Source organism: Oryctolagus cuniculus, chromosome 3 (genome assembly GCF_051225735.1).
Source record: "Oryctolagus cuniculus isolate XC-2025 breed Fujian yellow rabbit chromosome 3, ASM5122573v1, whole genome shotgun sequence".
NCBI lineage: Eukaryota > Metazoa > Chordata > Mammalia > Lagomorpha > Leporidae > Oryctolagus > Oryctolagus cuniculus.
In genome coordinates, this window is record NC_142869.1 from 67,118,992 (window position 1) to 67,142,596 (window position 23,605).

The window sequence follows — 23,605 nt, forward strand, 5'->3', positions numbered from 1 at the left end:
GGAAACTAAGTTCTTCTCTCACCTCCAAAGACATCAGGAGTGTGAGAGATAATAGCCCAAAACAAGAGCTGGCGTGATATGCTTTCCTCCATGTTCTCTGTCTATAAAACCAACCTCCTCTGCTCAGCTTGTTGGGACCCTCATTCTATTTTATGGAATGAGGTGTCTCCTGATTTTAAGATTAAAAATAGTGAATTATCGCCTTTAACCTAAATTTGCTCTAATTTGTCTTCTGATGGGTTTCAAGCTGACAAAGATGCCAAGTCACAGACACTGGGAGCTCACCAATGTTAGCACAACAATAATGATATTCACTGCAGCCCTATTCACAACAGCCAAGAGGTGGAATCAACGTAGATATCCATCCATGGATGAAGAGAAAGAAAATGTGATATGTATACACAGAGGACTACCACAAAGTCATGCAAAACAACGAGGGCAGGCATTGTGGTGCAATGGAGTAAGCCACCACTTGGCACACCTGCATCTCATATTGAAGCATCTGGTCCCAGTCCCAGCTACTCTGCACTTCCGATCTAGCTTCCTGCTAATGTGCCTACAAGGCAGTGAATGATGGCCCAAGTACTTGGGAGACTTGGATGGAGTTCCTGGGTCCTGGCTTCAGCTTGGTCTAGCCCTGGCTGTTGCGGACATTTGGGGAGTAAACCATAAACCAGCAGTTGGAAGATCTCTCTCTCTTTGTCCTTTAAATAAAATAAATGTTTAAAAAAAGAAAAGAAAAAAAATCTGGGGGCAGCGTTGTGGCATAGTGGGTAAAACCCCAGCCTGCAATGTCAGCATTCCGTATGGGCTCTGATGTGCGCCAGCTGCTCTACTTCTGATCCAGCTCCTTGCTAATGGCCTGGGAAAAGCAATGGGAGATGGCCCAAGGGCTTGCGGTGTCCCGAATGAAGCTCCTTGCTTTGACCTGGCTCAGCCCCGGCCCTTGTGGCTGCTTGGGAAATCAACCTTCGGATGGGAGAGTGCTCTCTCTCTCTCTCTGAAACTCTTTCAAATAAATAAATAAGTTTTTAAAAAAAGAAAGAAATCCTGACATTTGTACTAAAATGGATGGAACTGGAGGTAATTAAGTGAAATAAGCTAGACACAGAAAGATAAATACCAAATGTTCTCTCTTATATGTGGAAGTTAAAAAAAATCATCAATCTGAACTTAAAATAATGATTACTAGAGGCTGGGAACAATTAGGGGAAGTGGGAATGGAAGCTGGGCAACAGGCACCAAAGCACAGTCAGACAGCAACAGCAAGTTCTGGGGTTCCCCACAGAACACAATACTGCGTGAAGAACCGTAAGAGAGGCACTGCACGGCTCCACATGGGAGATAAGGAAAGGGAAAGGCTCCTGGCCTGGCTTGCTTGGCTGACACTGTATGAATGTGTTGAAATACTGCACTGCATCCCATAAACAGGTACAAGTATTCACAAGTATTGCATCCATATATATATATGATTATATTATATATGATATGTATATATGATTTATTTGTTTGGAAGGCAGAGTTACAGAGAGGCAGAGGCAGAGACAGAGAGAGAGAGAGAGGGAGATCGGATCTTTCATCTGCTGGCTCACTCCCCAAATGGTCACAACAGCCAGGACTGGACCAGTCGGAAGCCAGGAGCCAGGAGTTTCATCCAGGTCTCCCACGTGGGTGCAGGGGCCCAAACCCTTGGGCCATTTTCCACTGCTTTCCCAGGCACGTTAATAGGGAGCTGGATTGAAAGTGGAGCAGGGGCTGGCGCTGTGGCGTAGTGGGTAAAGCTGCCATCTGCAGTGCCAGCATCCCATATGGGCGCCGGTTTGAGTCCCGGCTGCTCTACTTCCAATCCAGCTCTCTGCTGTGGCCTGGGAAAGCAGTAGAAGATGGCCCAAGTCCTTGGGCCCCTGCACCCACGTGGGAGACCCGGAAGAAGCTCCTGGTTCCTGGCTTCGGATCAGCACAGCTCCAGTCGTTGCGGCCAACTGGGGAGTGAACCAGCGGATGGAAGACCTCTCTCTTTCTCTCTCTCTCTGCTTCTCCTTCTCTCTCTGTGTAACTCTTTCAAGTAAAATAAATAAATAAATCTTAAAAAAAAAAAAAAAGGAAAGTAAGTGGAGCAGCCAGGACTTGAATCATCCAGTGCCATAGGCAATGGGTTTAACCTGCCACACCACAGCTCCAGTCCCTAAAAACAATATTTTAAAAATTTTTTGTTTATTTGTTTTTCTTTCCAACAAAGCAAGGTGCATTTTTATGGTGGAAAAATTCCTATAATATAAAACTTACTGTTCTAATGATTTTTTAAAAATTTATTTTTATATTTCACAGGTAGAGTTATAGACAGTGAGAGAGAGAGAAAGGTCTTCTTCTGTTGGTTCATTCCCCAGATGGCCGCTGGGGCCAGCGCTCCGCCTATCCGAAGCCAGGAGCCAGGTGCCTCCTCCTAGTCTCCCATGCGGGTGCAGGGCCCAAGCACTTGGGCCATCCTTCACTGTACTCCCAGGCCACAGCAGAGAGCTGGACTGGAAGAGGAGTAACTGGGACTAGAATCCGGTGCCCATATGGGATGCTGGCACTGCAGGTGGAGGATTAACCAAGTGAGCCACGGCACCGGCCCCTGTTCTAATGATTTTTTTAAAAAGATTTATTTATTTATTTGAAAAGCAGAGTTACAGAGAAGCGGAGGCAGAGAGAGAGACAGAGGGAGATATTTCCCATCTGCTGGTTTACTCCCCAAATGGCAACAATGGCTGGAGCTGGGCTGATCCGAAGCCAGGAGCCAGGAGCTTCTCCCCAGTCTCCCATGTGGGTGCAGGGGCCCAAGGCCTTGGGCTATCCTCTGCTGCTATCCCAGGTGCATTAGCAGAAAGCTGGATTGGAAGTGAAGCAGCCAGGACTTGAACTGGTGCCCATATAGGAAGCCGGCACTGCAGGCGGCAGCTTTACCTACTCTGCCACAGTGCCAGCCCCTGTTCTAATGATTTTAAAGTGTACAATTCAGTGGCAGGACAACCCCAATGCTAAACAATTATCACCACCAATTCCTGAATGTTTTCATCACCCCAACAGGAAACTTTATGCCCGTTCAACTCCATATCACACTGCTTGCCCCAGCAACCACGAGTCTGCTCTTTGTTCCTACGGGTTTGCCTGTTCTGTGCATTTTATATAATGGAATCACACAATATGTGGCATTTTACATTTGATTTTTTTCACTTGGCATGATGTTTTTAAGGTTCGCTCATGTTGACACTCATATTTATACTTGATTCCTTCTTATAGTTAAAGACCACTCCACTGTATAAATACAGTATGATGTGTTTATGCATTCATCAGTTGAGGGACAACTGCATTGTTTCCAAGGGATTAACTTTTAATAAAGGAAGGAAGGAGAGAAAGGAGGCCAAGAAAGAGACTAAGAAAGGGAAGACAGCGAAACAGGAGAAAGACACAGAATCTAAGAGAGGACAGTTTCAGAAAAAGAGGATTTGCTAAGCAGTGTGAAATGTTTCGGGAAATACTGAAAATTAGCCACTGATGGTTTGGCAAAGAGAAGACATCGGGAGCTTTTTCTGTGTAACATTGAGGGCAGAAGTTGAATGATGGATGGGAAACTATCTTGGGGCACGGAAGGTACTAATTTTACAAGCGATTTCACACTGCAGATGGGAGCAGATAAGAGATGAATATGGTGCAGTACACAGTGTGCTTGCTTCCTGGTCAAGAGAAGACAGGAGCTGGACAGCCTAGCAAGCAAGCAAGCTCCAGGATGCATATCAGAATCACCTGGGAATTCATTCTAAATCCCCGGGTGGAGTCGAGCGTTGGTGTTTGTAAAAATGCCCCAGGTGAAGGTGTGCGATCACCAGGGCTGTGACCTGTGAGGATGACCTTGGAAGGAGCACCTGTCTGGTGAGAAGCCCAGGGGAACGAATCGCTCCCAGGTGGGTTTGCGGGGCAAAAGCCAGGAAGCGGAGGCACTGCCCATTCACTCCCTGCAAAGCAGGCTGAGTCAGGGCGGGGCTAAGTCCCCTGTCTGCTGCTTACCCTGTCGGTGAAACTAGGATAATAATCTTTTCTCATAGCCTGCATATGGGATAGGGGTACATTTGTTCTCTCTCTCTCTCTCCCCCATCCCTACTTCCTTTTCTACTTCTTCCTTCTTTCCTCAAAAGTCCAGTACCCTCTCTCAACAATTTGAAAAGGAAAATAAGCTTCAGTCTTGACCAAGTAAGCCAGTTGCCTGTTTCTCCCCCTTGAAGTACTCAGAGCCACACCGAAGCCACGCTGGGCAGACCGCACCTGGGTCGCTCCTCACCATCTCTACTTGGAATCTCTGAAAAACTAAAAATGATCTATGATTTGGTGACGTGTTTGGCAAGACAAATGCAAATTGTGTCAGGTAGGAATTTAAAGACAAAATTGGCAAATCTGCAGAAGTACTTCTGAAAGGTCACAGAGAAATCTTTTAATTCCATTTTCCATGACCCCCCCCCCTTTTTTTTTTGGCAGAATGGCGGTGTCTCTCTCTCTTTAGATTTATTTTATTATTTGAAAGGCAGAGTGGCAGAGGTGGAGGGGGCGGGGAGAGAGAGGTCTTCCATCCAGATTGACTCTGCAAATGGCTGCAACAGCTGGAGCTGAGCTGATCCGAAGCCAGGAGCCAGGTGCCTCCTCTGGGTCTCCCACGTGGGTGCAGAGTCCCAGGCGGCACCACAGGCAGCAGCTTTACCAGCTATGCCATAGCCGGCCCCTTTCCACGACCTTTTAAAGTCCTTTGTACAAATGCAGTAGTGGACACACCAGGATTCCTCCCCAGACTCTCGTGTTCTGACAGGCCAAGCTCTAGGCCCCCAAAGAGGATTTTAGATTCGGCAAACATGGAAGTTCCTCTCATTATCTGAATATGTTGTATTTCGAGTTTTTTGCTACTCAAGCGGAGTCATGTTTTTTGTTCCTGCTTTCAATGGATAAACTGAGGTACAGAGGCTGATGACTTAGTCATGTAACTTACTATAACTGAAATGGTAAGACACACTCATGGAGATAGTACCACATATTAAATCCATAATAAGTGTTTTGGATAATTATGAAGATTAAATATTTCCTTGGCTTTTATGCTGGCTAGAGTGACAGTCATTATAAAGCACTGTGCCTTAATCTTCTTGGGTTCTTGTCAGACTTCTGAATAGTTTCTGGTGGCACAGGTAGTCCACGGCTGGAAGTTACAAACTGGCAGCCCATGAAATGTGTTTGCTTTTTGTTTATTTGTAAGGCAGAGAGAGAGAGAGAGAGAGAGAGAGAGACCTCCTATCTTCTGGCTTGCTCCCCAAAGTCTGCAAAAGTTGAGTCAGGACCAGGCTAAAGCCAGGAGCCAGGAACTCAGTCGTGGTCTCCCACATGGGTGGCAGGAACCCAGTCACTTGAGCCATCACTGCTGCCTCCCAGGGTCTGCATTGAAGGGAAGCTGGAGTCAGGAGCCAGAGCTGGGTAACCAACCCAAGCACTCCCATATGGGATGCAGGGGTCTCAACTGGCGTTTTAACCACCAGGTGCACACCTGCTCTTCAGAGTGAGTTTTGATGGTCCTGCAAGTGCTTTCCTAAGAGTTTGAATTAACTGACAATAATTCAAAATCAGGTTATTGCACACAGAAGTTGAGAGTTCCGGCTCAGCTTGAAAAACGGGGGGGTGTGGTGACCCGGCCCTGCACACCAGTGGCCAGCGTGGGCTTCTCAGTGGTGCAGCCTGCAGATCAGCTCTTCCATCTCAGGCCCCTCCTCTCAGCCAACAGACAGCAGCTCAAATGCATGCCCGTGGCATCCGCACGGTCATTACTTGTGTCTGTCTCCACCCACGGTGGCAGCTTCTTGAGGGCTGGATTAGTATTGGTTTGATGTGCTGTGTGCCTTGCAGCCAGGCCCGTGTCCAGCACAAGGGCCCTCAGCGAGCCTCGGGTCAACCAATCCATGAAGTTCAATTCTTTGCATGCATTTGGCTACAGATGAGGAAGTCAACCTTACAGCGGCAGTGCCTCTGGTACACAGGCTGAGAAATCCCTTGTGGATGGCCCAACCGCCAGTGAGGCTGAGAATCAAGGATCCTTTCGGCATTCAAGGGCATTTCCTGGCAGCCCAATCCTGAAGGCTGATCCCACCCACCTCTTCTGAGGTCGGCTCCAGAGACACAACAAAGCACCTGTTCTACTCGGCGCCCTAGACCTCACCTCCCTGTTCGATACTCCGACATCCAAGCTTTGATTTCATAACATCCCCTCTTCCCAGCAGTACTAAATGGCAAGCTGGTTTTTTTTTTTAAATGATGGTGAAATAAAAGTCTCCCGGTTGAGACAGTTTTGCAAGAGTTTTGTGGCAGTCTCCAGAGACTCTGGGGCCTCTCACAGGGTACATGGAGCCACAGTGAAGCCCTTTTGCTTCTTTTTCTCTGTTGGGCCACAAATCTCTGCCGATACAACCGCTCATGTCCGAACGGTAGTTTATGTTCTCGGTTTCTCCACCTTGGGGAGATTATTATTCCGTTCGCTCAAAAGTTGGAATAGGTTTCAAGTCTTGCTGAAGGCCTGGGGCTAGCCAGAGCCACTGGCCGGACTCGAGGCACCCCTTATTCTAGATCTGATGTTCTTCTGGCTTTTTTTCCGAAAAAAACAAAAAACAAAACAAAACCCAAGAGTTCTTTTGGTTGAATCAGAATGTTGATTGCAAGTGCCTACGATCTGGAGTTGTATTTTCCTCTCCTCCCCGCAAAAAGAAAATTACAACAAAATACTGCCATTCTAGAGGAAGGCGCGGCGCAGGCGCAGGGACGGGGACGTCGAGGCGGCCAAAGGCCCTGGAGGAGTCCCGCCGCCATGGAGCCCAGGCGGCCCCGCGCCTCCTGCCCCACACCTGCGGCCTTACCCAGCCCGGTAAGCGTCCAGACAGTTCCTCTAAGAAGTCACACACGCGCCTCTCGCTTCCGCCGTCCCACGGGAGGAGCCAGTCGTGCGCAAAGTTCGAATTCCGAAAGGGCAGCCTCCAAATCGCGTCCGGGCCTCGAGTCGGCTTGGCCGGGGCTATGGGCGGGCTGCGCTGCGCTGCAAGGGCCCCAGCTGCACAGCTTCTGGCTCCCCGGGCCGGCGAGGAACTGCACCTCGGCCCCGTGCCCCTGCCCCTGCCCCCTGCCCCGTGAGGCGCCAGGGCGGGAGGAGGAGGAGGAGCAGCGAGACGGGGAGGGCCCGGGAGGGAGAAGCGGGCGTGCGAGAGAGGAAGAGCAGCCCGCGAGGGGGCAGGGAGCGCAGCGCGCGCCGCGCGCCCGCGGCCGGCCCCGCCGCGCGCAGGTGAGGGCCCCCTCGCAGTGTCCGACGGCCGAGACGGCGCGCCCACGCCGCGGTGGTCCCGCGAGGACCGCGGCTGGAGGGGGCGCTGCGGCCGCCGCCCCCTCTGCGGATAGCGCGGGCCAAGGCAGCCTCTTGGAGCCGCAGGGTTGGGGGTTCAGGGCGACTCACCTGATGCTCGAACAACCCGGAACAAGGCCTAACACGGGGTCTCCCCTCGTTGGAAACTCGCCCGGGGAGGGGCGGAGCTCAGCTTTCCCCGGATCCGGGTCGGGAGGCGTGTGAGCATGCCCGGGGCAGGTGAGCAAGAGGTCGCCCGCAGTCCCTAGGGAGTGGCGGGGTGAAGGGTTAGAGCTACCCGAGGAGCGAGGCAGCTTGTCCCGGAAGTGCACGTCTTGCCTTGTGCCTGGTGCTGCTGTCCTGCCGGAGAGGATCTGCAGTGAGGCTCACTCTCTCTTCTCTGGTCTAGCCTTCTAGTCGCTGCTCCCAACACTCGGTTACAGACTTATCCTTGAGTTCCTTCGAATGCTTGCCTGTTTCCCCCGGTTTCCCCGACCTGGCCTGGGGAGTAGGGAAGGCAGGGTTATGAGCCCCGCTCCCCAGCACAGCCTGGCACCCGCTGAATCCCAGCTCCAGCACGAAATAGCTCGGCACCTGGACCGAGCTGCCCTCCCTACACCGCACTTTGCAGTGCTGTGCAATGGGTTCATCATGTCCACCCCACAAGGCTGACTGCACCCGCTGTCCTGAGCGGCCGTGGGCGTCGCCCCGTCACCCCCTTTGCTTGCTAACTCACTAGACAGAGGGCTGCCTTTGCCTCCTTTGTGCACGGATGGCTTGTGTCCTCACCTACTTTTTAAGCTCTTTGAACAGTCACTGTTTTGTTTCTAGGTACCCTTAGGGGCACCGACTCAGTGCACTTGAAACACCTTGTTGATTCCTAAAACCCCACTGATACTAGAGAGATTTTTCTAGAAAATTTGAAGTTAGGAAAATAAACTCTTCGTGGGGCAAGTTGAGTAGATGAAAATTTCAGATATGAAGTCACCTCAGGGGCTGTGCTAATGCACACCCTGGGAGGCAGCAGGTGATGGCTCAAGTGCCTGGGTCCCTGCCTCCCACATGGGAGCCCAGGAGGGAGTTCCTGGCTCCTGGCTTCAGCCTGGCCGGGACCTGGGTGTTGCAGGCATTTGGGAGAGTGAACCAGAGGATGTAAGATCTCTGTCTCTGCCTTTCAAATAATAAAAATCAATAAATAAACTTTAAAAAGGAAGTTACCTAGTTACTTTAAGATCATAAAAACATATAGTAATCTCAAACTATGTGAACAAAACTGCAAAAAAAAAAAACCCACATATTTTGAAGTGAACCTGCCACATGTTGTCATTGATACCTTAGTGTAGTGGGAATATGAGAGTTTTTTCCTCAGATTCTTTGTAGTTCTTTCTAGTTTTTCATTTTTAAGATTTATTTATTTATCTGAGAGGTAGAGTTAGAGAGAGGGAGAGACATCCACTGGTTTGTTCCCCAAATTGCCACAACAGACGATCTGAAGCCAGAAGACAGGAGCTTCTTCCAGGTCTCCCACGCGGGTGCAGGAGCGCAAGCACTTGGACCATCTTCTACTGCTTTCCCCGGCCACAGCAGAGAGCTGGATTGGAACAGGAGCAGCCAGGACACGAACCAGCGCCCATGTGGGACACGGGCACTGCAGGTTGAGGCTTAGCCCACTATACCACAGCACCAGCCCCTCTTTCTGGCTTTTTCATACCCAGTATGTATTACTGAGTTACCCAGGGAATTATAATTTAGCTGATGAAAATGATCATATTTGGGGTAGAGAAGTGATGGCCTAAGAGGAAAAAAAAATCTTGATATCGAAACAATGGTTTTGTCCCTCATTGTTTCCCACATGGGACTGATTTGTCCTAGAAAATCCACTTAGAAGTTTGAAGTGTAGCAGTGTTTCCTTTTCAATGACCAGAATATTTGCCTTCCCATCTAGGGGACTTTGAAGTTACAAAATCTTAGGCATGAAGCCAAAACTGTAGCAGGGACACATGAAACTCAGAGTCGAGGCAAACTGGATGGAACGGTGTCAACGGTTATTCCAGCTAGCCTAGTGAGCGTTCATCTTTCCTGGGATTTTCTCTTTGGCGTGAAGGTGAGCCAGTGCACCCGTGGCTATATTATTGGAAGCCCCCACATTTACAATTCGCTTCAACCAGGGCTACCTTCCCTTTTTGTTGAAAATTAGAACAGCACCTTGCCTTGTGTGTGCACAGGGTCATTCTTCCAATGAAAAGTTACTAAATACTTCCCGGGCGCCCCCTGGGGATGCCATCCAAGAGCCAGCCCTTACCTCTCAGGAGCTTGGGGTCTGATGGACGCTCCTGTGGAGACCGTGACATGTGAAGGACTTCTCAGGGACTTCCAGCAGCCAGCTAGCAGAGGTAGGAAATGCTTCATAGGTAGGGAGGTGCCTGGGCTGAATGGGAATCTTCAGCGTGAGGGGGTGAGCCTTCCTGACATGCGACCATTGGTGGTTGTTTCTTCCCTGTGCTTTGCCCTGATCGTGTTGTTTTATATTCTAGCTCTCTGCGTTCTTGGATACATCCCTACTTCCGTTCTTCAGGGGTAAATCCACTGAGTTTATTAGATGCAAATCTTATTCCAACATATTTTAAAACTTGCTCAATTTTAAAATTACCTTAGTACTTTTTCAGGTGCCATTGAGACTTGTGAAACATACATATCCGAAACTTTCTAGTTTTTCTTAAAAGAGAATTATACATACATTACCCAGTCAGAAATCAGATTCAGTGTATGTAGGGCCTCTGATTGAGATTGCTTATTGTTTTTCTAGCATTGTTGGGTTTATGACTTTTAGCCTTTCATTTTCGGAGGGGAAGAGAGAGCTCAGAGACACTTGTAAAACAATATCATTGTGGAGTTGTTTTCTGCTTTGAAATGTCTTTTCCTAAACTTTCATGGTTTTCTAGCCCATCACTAAATTTCGCAATTTTTATTTATCTTTCAGTGACCTGCCTCTATACAGTCTTTTTAAAACACTCATATTTTTAAAAATCTACTTTTTAAAATTTATTTGAGAGGCCAGTGGAGGGGGGGGAGAGAAGATATCTCTGTCCACTAGTTCACTCCCTCAAATGCCCACAACAGCCAGGGCTTAACCATGCAGAAGCCAGGAGCTAGAAACTCAATCTGGATCTCCCATGAGTGTGGCAAGGGCCCAAGTACTTGAGCACATTAGCAGGAAGCCAGAAACGGAAGCAGAGCTGGGCCTGAACCTATGATTTCTATGAGAAATGGATGTCTTAAGGAGTCTCTTAACCCTGTGCCAAAACACCTGCCCCTTAACTTTCTTTCATAATTTGTTTTTCTGTTTGTTTTGGGTGATTTTTTAAAATGTTTATTTTCATCTACTTCAAAGGCAGAGAGAGAGAGAAGGAGGGAGAAAGTGAGGGAGGGAGGGAGGGAAAGAGAGAGAGAGAGAGAGAGAGAGAGAGAGAGAGAATATGAGAATCTTCCATATGTTGGTTTATTCCTCAAATGCCCACAACATCAAGGGCTGAGCCAGGTCAAAGCCAGAAGCCAGGGACTCCATCCTGGTCTCCCCTGTGGGTAGCAGGGACTTGAGCCATCATCTGCTGCCTCCTAGGCTACATTAGTAGGAAACTGCATAGGAAGCAGAGGTGAGACTTGATCCCAGGGGCTATGATATGGGATGCAGACTTCCCAAGCAGTAGCTTAACCCACTGTACCACGAAGCCTGCCCCTGGGTGCCTGGGTGCTTTTTTTCTTTTTCTTAACTTTTATTTTGTTAAGTAATAAGCATAGACAAATTGTAGAACAAGTAGCTGACTCTAAATATGTAACTCAGTTGATCTCTACCGTTTAATTTAAGAATTTCAGGTTGTGACCCAGTGAGTTTATTTCAACACAGTAAACTAATGTGATGACTTGTAGTCTGAAAGATACCGTGTGGGGGCTGGTGTCAAAGTGTAGTGGGTAAAGCTGCCACCTGTGATGCCGGCATCGCCTGTGGGCGCTGGTTCAAGTCCTAGCTATTCCACTTCTGATCCAGCTCTCTGCTAAGGGCCTGGGAAAGCAGCAGAAGATGGCCCAAGTGCTTGGGCCCCTGCACCCATGTGGGAGACTCAGATGAAACTCCAGGTTCCTGACTTGAGCCTGACCCAGCCTTGACCATTGCTGCCATCTGGGGAGTGAACCAGCAGATGGAAAATCTCTTTCTCTCTCTGTCTCTCTGTCTCTCTCTATAGCTCTGCCTTTCAAATAAAAATATATTTTAAATATTTATTTATTTGAGAGGCAGAGTTACACACACACACACACACACACACACAGAGAGAAACAGAGAGAGAGGTCTTCCATCCGCTGGTTCTCTCCCCAAATGGTCACAACAGCTGGAGCTGAGCTGATCCAAAGCCAGGAACCAGGAGCTTCTTCCAGGTCTCCTATGAGGGTGCAGGGGCCCAAGCACTTGAGCCATTTTCTACTGCTTTCCCAGGCCACCAGCAGGGAGCTGGATTGGAAGAGGAGCATAAATAAATCTTAAAAAAAAAAATTGCGTATAAAGAGTTGGCTTCCAGCGTTCATCTCACATGGACAGTGGTGGTGTGGGAAAGGGGTGGGAGGGTCAGTTCATCTAGAGGCTTGATGAAATGGGGCTCTGTAAAGAGAGTGTTTACTGTGCTACAGTGTTGTTGGGTTAAATTTTTGGGTCAACTACTAGGGTTTGGAGATCTCATTGGCCTTGAACTTTGGGTATTGTGGTTTGAGTTTTAAAGGCAACCTGGCCTGGATGGAAAGTTCTCTAGCTTAGAATCAGTCCTAGGGGCCAGCACTGTGGCATAGGAGGTTAAGCTTCCAACTGAGGTACCAGCATCCCATGTGGGCACCGGTTCATGTCCCAGCTGCTCCACTTCCCACCCAGCTCCCTGCTGGTGGCCTGGGAAAGCAGCAGAAGATGGCCCAAGTGCTTAGGCTCTTGCACCCACATGGGAGACCCAGAAGAGGCTCCTGGCTCCTGGCTTCAGATTAGCCCAGCTCCAGCCATTGAGGCCATTTGAGGAGTGAACCAGCAGAGGAAAGACCTCTCTCTCTGCCTCTCCTTCTCTCTGTCTGTGATCTGCCTCTCAAAAACAAAGAACAACAACAACAAAAACAAACAAAAAACACAGTCCTAATGACCCACGGAGTTCATGTTACATATTTAACCAGCCATGAATCAGTCATTTTAGGCTTGTTTAATTATGTCCTTTCCTATGGGTAGAACATGGAGATTGGGTGATACGATTCTAAGGTAATCTAAGAAAATGGTTTTCCTAGTTTCTGACGATGGTTGAGGCCTCTAAGAACCTCCACTGAAGTCTTAGCCCTTAGAATTTTCTCCAGAGACAAAGACACGAATGAACGATATTTGATGGTACAGAAAGGGATATGTTGAGCAAGGCTAATTGTTCACGTGGAAATCAAGACCTTCCTTCTTCTCCTGGGAAGCTCACAGATACAAAAGGTGTTGCAAAGAGCATGTGGAAGGCAGGCAGGTACTGTCCTGGGCTGGTAGCTTTATCTACCCTGGTCTGTAGGACTGACTTCTCAGAGTGTTCCCCTTTTCAGAATGCCTGTTGCTCAGGGAAGTTGGAGCTAATGAAAAGATGGATTATCTGTTGCAAAACATCTGAGAATCCTTGCCTGCTATTCTGGTACCGTGTCCCATTCCCTGTAAAAATTATTTATGTATTTATTTATTCATTTATTTATTTTTGCTTTATTTGAAAGGCAGAGAAAATACACACACACACACATACACACACACACACACACACACACGCACGCGGCTTGGGGGCGGGGGTGGAGAAGGAGAGAGGGAGAGATTTTCCATTATCTAGTTCACTCTGCAATGCCCACAACAGCTGGGAATGGGTCAGGCTGAAACCAGGAGCTGGGTTCTCAATCTAGGTCTCCCGTGTGGGTAGCAGGGGCCCAACCACTTGAAGTGTCACTTGCTGCAGGAAGCTGGAATCGGGAGTGAGTCTGGGACTTGGACCCAAGCTCACAGGTAGGGACGTGGGCATCCCTGGCAGCATCTTCGCTGCTATGCCAAGCCCCTGCCCCGTCCGTCCCTTTTTAACGAGGACACACACTGTGAACAGCCTTCTCTGCCAGCTCCAGGCCCTTAGCAGGAGGTTTGGTAAGGACAGCCGCAGCAGGCCACATCTCCTAGCTTCTCTGGCTGTTTTTCCAAATCTTCAAAGACTGGGCTCCTTCTTGCAGTGATAGAGAGGACCCAGTGATAGCGCAGAGAGAAAACAACCAGTTCTGCAAACAGAGCCTGTCTTCAGCTATTCTCTGTCGCTATAGCAAAATACCAGAGACCCGGTAATTTATACCGCAGAATAGCCATTTGTCTGGCTCATGGTTCTGCAGGCTGAGAAGTCTAAGAGCACGGCACCTGCGTCCGTTCAGCTTCTGGGGAGGCTTCATGCTGTGCTGAGCCAGGTGAGAGGGCGTGCAAGGGAGTCAGAGCGGGTGTGGCAGCTCGGCTCTCTTCCTCTCAGAGGGCCCCGCCCTCCTGACACTACACAGACCTAACGATTATTATCACAAAAGGCCCCGCCTGCAAATACCATAAGCATATGAGTTTTGAAATTAAGTTTTCAACACATTATTTTGGAGGACACAGTCAGGCCTTAGCAGGGCCTCCTGGGGCAATCCTCATAGTTTTATAGTCCCCATACCTTGTGCTGGCCAAGTGACCTGAGTGACCAGGCTCTCAGGACTGACTCCCGCTAGCCAGACCTGCTGAAGACTTGTGAGTGAGCACAATGCCTGTTCTCCATGGGGAAGTTCATTTCCAGTGACTACAAGGCTCCTGTGTGTCCTCGGTGACCTCACTACTAGGTCCTGGGGACTTGGGGAACCCTGCAAGAGTGGGAAAGCTTGGTGATCTCGAAATTGCAAGAAATGGATGTTAAAGATCGAATGGTGTCCTCTCAAGTCAAAGCCCTAGCCTCTGGCATCCCACTTGGGCATCGGTTCAAGTCCTGGCTGCTCTACTTCTGATCCAGTTCCCTGCGCATGTGCCTGGGAAAGCAGCACATCGGCCAGAATGTGACCGATGACAGAGGGAAAGTTGACCATTGCAGATGTAATGAGTTAAGATGAAGTCACACAAGAGCAGGGTCGGGCCCTCAGCCAGTATGGCTGGTGGCCTTATAAAAAGGGGCGTTTTGGGCACAGACACCCACAGAGGGAGAGCACCAAGGGAAGGTGATTGGCAGAGCTGCCTCTGCAGGCCATGGTGTGCCAAGGTGCAGCAGAGCCCACCAGAATCTAGGGGAGAGGCATGGCGTGGATTCTTCCTCACGGTCCGTGGAAAGAACCAGCCCTGCTGGCACTCTGACCTCTGGAACTGTGAGACGATAAATGTTTCCAGCCACCCAGTTTATGATGTTCCAGTGTGGCAGTCCTAGCAAACTAGTGCAGATGGTTTGGGGACAGTGTCAGATCATGGAGCTGGTCGTACTTCGTCCTGTCCCCTCTACTGACTAAGTTACCTGTAATCCCTAGATGGAAGTCTCGGAGTCCTAGCCTGTACTGGAGAAATGCTTTCTAAATCTTGGTTTCAGGGATTTCCTTTTCCTAAATCCAAGATCTCCCTTCTGTTTGTGTATTCTTTCTTCTGATGTGTTAATTCCATTTATTATATTGCTGTTCTCTTAGTCACACACTAGTTACATATTGCTGCTGCGGAGTGGCCCTGGACTGCCCTAGCGCTGTTTGTTTATTTGAAAGAGAGAGATATATATATATATGTCAGTGATTGATCTTCTGTCTGGTAGTTCGTGCCACAAATGGCTGCAATGGCCAGGGCTGGTCCAAGCAGAAGCCAGGAGCCGGGAACTCCATCCTGATTTCCCACATGGATGGCAGGGACCCAAGTCCTTGACCCATCATTTGCTGCCTTCCAGAGCATGCATTAGCAGGAAGTTGATTGGAAGCGGAAGTGAGACTTGATCCTAAGTATTCTAATACGGGATGTGGACCCCCAAGCTGTGGCTTAGTCCATGGTGCCACAACATGAGTCCCCAGGGAAAGGAAAACAGGTTTATGAGCCCTGTTCCTAAATATTTTGATTTGTCTGCTTGTGGTGGGACCCAAGAATAATCTCCTTAAAATTAGCACATGTGATAGTAACGTCTTTGATTATCTCTCGATTCGTGCCAGTTTCTTTCTTAGGGAATAAACTCAGATCCAAGCTCTGGAGACACAAGCCTTGGGCTGACTTTGGGACTATCCCCACCTTGTCCGACTTGGTGCCCTGAGCCAGTTCCATTCATTTCATTTAACAAAACTGTGGAGCACTTGTTGTGAACAAAATATTGTTCTAAGCTCTGGGGATATATCTGTAAGACAGATAAAAATCTTACATTATAGCCATGGGAAAGTCCATCTATCTACTGGATATGCAAAAGTATGGAGGAAATATAAGTCAGGTAGAGGGATTGTTGAGTGTAGGGGGTCTTCAGGTGTCACAGTTTTAAATGAGGTTCTGGGTGGAGTTGTTGGACCTACTGCTTAAGATGTGTGCATCCAGAGCTGGTATTGTAACACAGCAGGTTGAGCCATCCCCTGCAGTGCCGGCATCCCACTTGGGCATCGGTTCAAGTCCTGGCTGCTCCACTTCTGATCCAGCTCCCTGCGCATGTGCCTGGGAAAGCAGCAGAAGATGGCCCAAGTGCTTGGGCCCCTGCATCTATGTGGGAGACCCAGATGAAGTCTGCATCTATGTGGGAGACACAGATGAAGCACTGTCTCGATGCATCACATTTTATTCATCCACGCACCCCCTGGGGGACGTCCTGGCTGCTGGCAAGCTTTGGCAACTATGACTAAAGCTGCTGTAGACACCTGCGGGCATGTTTTTGAGTGGATGCAAATTTTCAGCTCTTTAGGGTAGAAGGAGCGCAATTGCTAGATCATGTGATACAAGTATGTTTGCTTTTTTTTTTTTTTTTAAAGGATTTATTTATTTATTTGAAAGGCAGAGTTAGAGGAAGAGACAGAGAGATCTTCCATCCACGGGTTCACTCTCCAGGTAGCCGCAGTGGTCAGGCTGGGCCAGACCAAAGCCGGCAGTCAGGAACTTCATGCTGATCTCCCAAGTCAGTGGCTGGGGCTCAAGGACCTGGGCCACCTTCTGCTGCTCTTCCAGACTGTTAGCAGGGAGCAGGATTGGAAATGGAGCAGCCAGGACTTGAACCAGTGCCCCTATGAGATGGCAGCGTTGCAAGTGGCCAGCACCCGCAATGCAGGTTTTTTTTTGTTTTTTGTTTAAGAAACCGGCTGGGCCGTCTGCATTTCCACCCTCAGTGGCTGAGAGTTCCAGTTGCTCAATGTCCTCACTAGCTCCTGATGAATTCGCCGGTCTAGATTTTGGCCATTCAAATAGGTGTGCATTGGTATCTCGGCAGTGTTATTTTAATTTGCATTTATTTCCCTGATTACAAGTGTGGAGCACCTTTTTATATGCTCATTTGCTATCTGTATATTTTCTTTGGTAGGTGTCTGTTAAGGCCTTCCATTCATTTTTACACTGTGCTGTTTTTCTTGTTGAGTTTTAAACATTCTTTGTATATTTTAGATAACACTCTTTCATCAGATGTTTCTTTTGCAAGTGTTTTCCCTTCGTGTGTGGCTTGTTTCCTCATTCTCTTGGCTGTGTCTTTCACAGAGCAGACTCTTAATGAAATACGTTTTTTAAGTAGGTTTTATTTTTTAAGGTAAAAACTTCATGCATGAAATTCATTTTATCAATTATTCCTTTCATGGATCTGAAAAGTCATCACCATACCCAACACCATCCAAGTGTTCTCCGATATTTTCTTCTTCTTCTCCTTTTTTTAAAGAATTTTTTTAAATTTGAAAAGCAGAGTTACAGAGAAAGGAGGACACACAGAGAGAGCTCTTCCATCTGCTGGTTCAGTCCCCAAATGGCTGCAACTGCTGGGGCTGGGCCAGGCAGAAGCCAGGAACCCAGAGCTTCTTCCAGGTCTCCCACATGAGTGCAGGTGCTCAGGGACTTGGGCCATCCTCTGCTGCTTTCCCAGGTGCATTAGCAGGGAGCTGGATCAGAAGTGGAGCAGCCGGGACTGGAACTGGCCACCCATATATGGGGATGCTGGTGTCACAGGCTATGGCTTAATCTGCTGTGCCACAACGCCGGCCCCATCTCCTGTGTTTTCTCTCAGGGGTTTTTATAATTTTGCATTTTATATTTAGGTCTGTGTTGATTTTGGAGAAGGATGTAGGGGTTGTATCTAAAGTTATTATTTTTTTACAATGTGGATGTGTGGAAACATCTTCCAGTTCCCCCTGGAGTGGCTCACAGACCTCAGGGGTGACTTGCCCCGCATGCTGTGTCTCATGCTCACCCCACTTCCTAGGACAGCTTTCTTGGCCAACTGCAGACTCCTTCAAGCAGTGTGGCAGGAGCAGGAGCAGGGCCAGGCCCATGCCACCTGGCAGAGCTACTCAGCCTGCTGAAATCATGAGCACAACACCCTCATGTAATTAGGCAGTAATTTATTGCCTGTATTCTACAAAGGTGAGAGCATAGATTAAAAAAAAGTCTCTGTTTCAAATCTAAGTGGTCTGATTAACCTTCTGTCACCTAGAAGACAGTGGAGCTTTGCAGGGGACCATGCAGCTGGCTGCCTCACTGACTGGCATGGATCTGATCTTTGGCTCTACAGATTCAGTAACTCCTGGGCTTTTTCATCTGAGGTGATTAAGCAGAAAAGGATCAATTCATCACAGCCAAATTTATAAGAGACTGATGTATAAACCAGCTTATCAAACTATTTATAATAGTGTTTCTCACACATGAAAGCCTGTAGGCTCCTTTTTTTTTTTAAATTAAGAGTTTATTAGCTTTTCTTTTAATATAAACACAAGAAAAATCATGAGTTGTAGCATTCTTTTCAAAATAAAAAAAAATTTTTTTGACAGGCAGAGTGGATAGTGAGAGAGAGAGACAGAGAGAGAAAGGTCTTCCTTTTGCCGTTGGTTCACCCTCCAATGGCTGCCATGGCTGGCGCACTGTGGCTGGCACACTGCACTGATCCGAAGGCAGGAGCCAGGTGTTTCTCCTGGTCTCCCATGGGGTGCAGGGCCCAAGCACTTGGGCCATCCTCCACTGCACTCCCTGCAAAATAAAATTTCAATCAACTCTTGAATCTCTAAGCTCTGAGCTCTATAAATGATGTTTTTTTTTTTTGAGGTGGTAGATTGTAATATTTTATATACCATTATTTATGTCTCTGTCCTTTAAAAATGATGAAACCTGTAACACTCAGTATCATGTAAAGTGTTGCTATATTTAGAGAAAATATTCCTGGCCCAGAAATGCTTTGTTATAGGTCAGATTCCTGGGATTATACTTGAGAAGGTTGGAGAAACAGATTTCTTATAGTTGAGAACACTCATTTTTTTCCCCCAATATTTCAAATCTAGGGTGATATTGTTACCAATTTCCTGACATTATCTATTCCCTGTCTTTTTTTTTTTTTTTTTGACAGGCAGAGTGGACAGTGAGAGAGACAGAGAGAAAGGTCTTCCTTTTTCCATTGGTTCACCCCCCAATAGCCGCTGTGGCCGGCGCACCGCGCTGATCCGAAACCAGGAGCCAGGTGCTTCTCCTGGTCTCCCATGCGGGTGCAGGGCCCAAGCACCTGGGCCATCCTCCACTGCCTTCCTGGGCCACAGCAGAGAGCTGGACTGGAAGAGGAGCAACCGGGACAGAACCAGTGCCCCAAACAGGACTAGAACCTGGTGTGCCAGCGCCACAGGTGGAAGATTAGCATAGTGAGCCGCAGTGCTGGCCTTCCCTGTCTTTTAAAGCCTGGAGGGTTCCTAAGATTTATGTAAGTTCCCACTTAAATAGCAGGACTTGAAATGGGCTGCTTCCAGCCAGGTGAACATGTGGGACTAAACAACCGTTTTGCATCACCTACAGCTATTTAGAGTCCAGTCCCTTGTTGTTGATCACATGTGCATTAACACTGCTCTTCACAACCTTCCTTTACCAGATCTAGAGGAAAGAGAGGTGACCCAAGCAGAGAGAGTCCAGCTCTGCAGAGAACTACTTTAAGAAGGGAGGTTCTTCCTAGGTGACAACAACATATTCCAAAACTCTGAGTGCTGCTTTAAGCTTTGATAGCTGTAGAAGTATAAATGCTACAAACTTACATACAGCACAGTATCTGGAAGCTCAGTTATTCCTTTTGGACTTATTTAGGTTTGCAAATTTGGAATATTAAACTGTTAATTCTGTTTGGGGAGGGGGGTTTCAGTCAAGGTATGCAGTATAAGATGGGACTGAAACAAAGCATTAAAAGCTTAATATTCCAAATCTACAAAAAACTAAGTTTAAAAGAAATGTAACTAAACTTCCACGTGATGCTCTACGTTTGTAGCATGGCTTGTTGACTCCTGACTACATCCCAGTTTGAGAAACACAGCATCCAAACGTACCTGATGAGCTGGTAGGTGTTCACGGGACCGAAGCAGCCATGGCCATTGATGTTACATGGCAGAACGCTGGAAAAAAGGTGGTGATCCGGGTGCCGCTTGCGATAACTGTGTATGCTGTCTTAATAAAAGCACAACATGTTAAAAAGTCTTCTAAGGAATTCACGCATCTCCGAGAACAGGACTGCAGACTCCAGACTGAATCCAGAGCGCCAGAGCAGAAGGGCTGTGTTGGAGGACTGGCAGTGTTTGTGTACAGGATGCTCTGGAGCAAGTCCGCTCAGGAAACTGGCCTGCAGACAGCAAGGCGGGTCGGGGCTGCTCTCGGCAACCGGACGCACAGACGGGCAGCCAGTTAGCCCAATGCATTTGCTGCACAAGGGTTTGTGCTTTCCAGGAGCAGCCACCGAGCCCGGAGCCCCCTGTCTTGCATCGTGGTGGAGAAGTACTGACAAATGATGATTCCCCAACTTCCCTTTTCCCAGCGGCTCCAGGAGCACCCCTGTCCGAGCACCATTTCTAGGTAAATAGCAATTGTGCTCTCCACTTGGCAAGGAAGGGACTTGGCTCAGATCGGCGGAACTCCAGAGCCCGTGGCTCTGGCTGCTTTCTGCGTGGGGCTAACCTCGCCAGGGAACTTTATATACCCTGGGAGGCAGTGAAAGCAACTTCTTAACCTCTTTCCCAGTTCTGCCTGTGGCAGTCTGACCGCTCAACTCAGATGACTTCTTCCCAGGAGTCCCCCCTTACATCTGCTGGGACCAGCTCCCCCTTCACCCCCACTGAGTCAGCGCTAGGAACTAGGGAGCACCCACCACCCACGCCGCGCACTTCCTGCCGGCTCAGCAGCCGGCTTGGCCCACGGCCAGGGCCAGCCTGGGCCTGGGCTGCCTCCCAGCAGTCTGGGAGCGCGCCTGCTGTTCCCAGGCAGGGATTCTGGGGCCAGCCTTCAAAAGCCAATTCTTCTGGCCTCTGAGAGCCCAGGAAGGGCATGTAATCCCTTACACCAATTGGCAAGCACCTGTGAGATGAGAGGGCTGCCGGGAGCCCTGCGCGGGATCTCACGGTGGGTTTTGTGCCGCTCACTCCCACCCTATGTGTGCACCACTCTGACCTCCGGCGCCCTGCAGGCCCACAGGGCCAGGCTGCTGCTGTCCCTGAAGCTCCTCTATGTTGCTGCTCCGGGTTAGTGCCTCGTCCCCAGACCCTGCACCCTTGCACAGCCACATTGGAAATGTGCCCCCCAGGAAGCCCTCAGCACCATCCTCCATTTCCAGCCGCCAGACGCAAGGACTCCCTGGTTTCTGTTATAGCAACCAATGTGTGTCGCTTACTTGTGCCACTGGGAAATAAGGTAGGGCAGAAGGGTGTGTCTATGAATTCCCCGTGGGGTTCTGCGCATTGCAGGAGCTTGCTCAGCACTGAATGAATGAATGAGAAGTTGAAGGTGCTGTGCTCCTGGTGCACAAATCATAGAATCCCCAAAACACCTGATCTTAAAGGGTCCTCCAGAAAGCCCCTGTCTGTTCCTGGTGGCCAGTGCCTAGGCCAAGTGTTGAGAATGCTAAGTGGCAGCCCCACCTTGAAAATGGGCAGTGCTCAGCAGTTGCCCTGGAAGACCTTGGCCACAAAGGCACAGCCCAGGAGCCTCCTGATGTGTGCCACAGGCTCTGCCTGTTGATGTGGAAATGGGGGGGGGGGGCACATCTTTTGTCATTTACTTGCCAAGCCTTGGGCCAAGAGCACTAGCCTGGAGCCAGGAGGCCTGAGTGCTGGTTCTTGTCCTGCCACGCGTGTTTGCATCTGGGGCAGGGCACTTCACCTCGTCCCAGCTCATGCATGTTCACAACTAGGGGGCCTAGTGGAGGCCGTGGGGAGAGAGAGGATATCCAAAGTCCCGGATGAAGCCTTGAGAATGGAGAAGCCAAAGGGAAAGTGGATGTCTGAGCCTTCCCGTGGAGGAAGCACTCACTTCCTGCTGTGCTTTGACAGGATAGATGGCTTTCGAGACCAAGCCTTGGAGCAGAGCATATGGCAAAAGATGGAGAAAATGCACCGGTGTGTTCAGCCTTCACCTGATACTGCAGCGCCTGACGTGCCCAGTAGTCCAGAGTCTTATTGCTGGGAGCCAGGAGTGCTTTTTGTCAGTTGAAATTGCCATTAAGCAATGCTGCTTTTTCTTTGCAAAGACAGTATTTTTTAAATTGAAGAGTTTCAAAAACTACTCCCCTGGAAGGGCTCATAGCATGTTACCAGATGCACCCCGTGCACACAAACAGAGGAAGTTATGTAAATGTCTGGCATAGTTGAGTGTATTACCATTACTTTGGTTAAAAAAAAAAAATCCCTGTTGACTCTGTTTTTCTGTGCAGATAGGATTGCTTAATAGAAGAGAAGGAAATAAAGCAACTGTCGGTAGCTTACCCCAAAGCGGAAGTCGAGAGCCTTTTACGTGAATCTTCAAGCATTTCAGGCCACACTCTGGTCTCGCAGCTGGTGACTGGGGAAGGCTGCAGCAGTGTGGGGCCAGGCCAGGAGCGAAGACTCTGGGGCAGATGCCAGCCAGCAGGCGGGACCGAGCAGACCAAGCAGGTGGGCTGGGGACAACTCTCTGCATGACCACTCACAAACCCAGTGCCCACCTGTGCCACCAAAGCCCGTGGCGGCCTTCCATATTTCTCGGGCACGTGTTGCATTTCAGGAATCTTGAGCTCTCCCCATGGGAACTTTCTCTAAACTGGTTCTGTTCAAGTTCAAACCCTTGACCTGCCCATCAGTAGGACAGTGTTCGTTTGAGAGACATGGAATTGGAAAACCTTGGAGAGAGTAGAATAGTGTAGGATTTGAACTAGAGATGTACTTTTTAAAAAAAAAAATTTATTTATTTATTTGAAAGAGTTACACAGAGAGAAGGAGAAGCAGAGAGAGAGAGAGATTGAGAGAGAACTTCCATCCACTGGTTTATTCCTCAGATGGCCACAACAGCCAGAGTTGGGCCAGTCCGAAGCCAGGAGCCAGGAACTTCCTCCCAGTCTCCCACACGGGTGCAGGGGCCCAAGGACTTGGGCCATCTTCTACTGCTTTACCAGGCTATAGCCGAGAGCTGAATCGGAAGAGGAGCAGCCGGGACTAGAACTGGTGCCCATATGGGATGCCAGTACTGCAGGCCATGGCTTTACCACAGCGCCGGCCAGAGAGATATGGGTTTTTTTTTTTTTTTTTTGACAGGCAGAGTGGACAGTAAGAGAGAGAGACAGAGAGAAAGGTCTTCCTTTTGCCGTTGGTTCACCCTCCAATGGCCACCATGGCTGGCGCATCACACTGATCTGAAGCCAGGAGCCAGGTACTTATCCTGGTCTCCCATGGGGTGCAGGGCCCAAGCACTTGGGCCATCCTCCACTGCACTCCCTGGCCACAGCAGAGAGCTGGCCTGGAAGAGGGGCAACTGGGCCAGAATCCGGCGGCCCGACTGGGACTAGAACCCGGTGTGCCGGTGCCGCAAGGCGGAGGATTAGCCTATTGAGCCACGGTGCCGGCCGAGATATGGTTTTAATACTATGTACTTCAACTTGAATTATCATAGCTTAGTTAGATATGAAATTTATCCAACTTGTAACTCCTGGCCTCTCTTTTTTCCAGATAAAAGCCATAAATGCAGTGACAGGTGGGAAATAAAGGCTGATAGATGGGTGGTGG

The 23,605-nt window shown here is 48.9% G+C and overlaps 1 long non-coding RNA gene across 1 annotated transcript; it reads right to left on the minus strand.

Annotated features, from left to right (window-relative positions):
• Positions 1-18,281: 18,281 nt before the first annotated feature.
• On the minus strand, positions 18,282-21,001 carry LOC138849164 (uncharacterized). The gene is made up of 2 exons (XR_011387584.2): positions 19,913-21,001; positions 18,282-18,584 (listed from the first exon to the last, which is right to left on the minus strand). It is a non-coding gene; the product is annotated as an uncharacterized LOC138849164 (long non-coding RNA).
• Between the last annotated feature and the right edge of the window lie 2,604 nt (positions 21,002-23,605).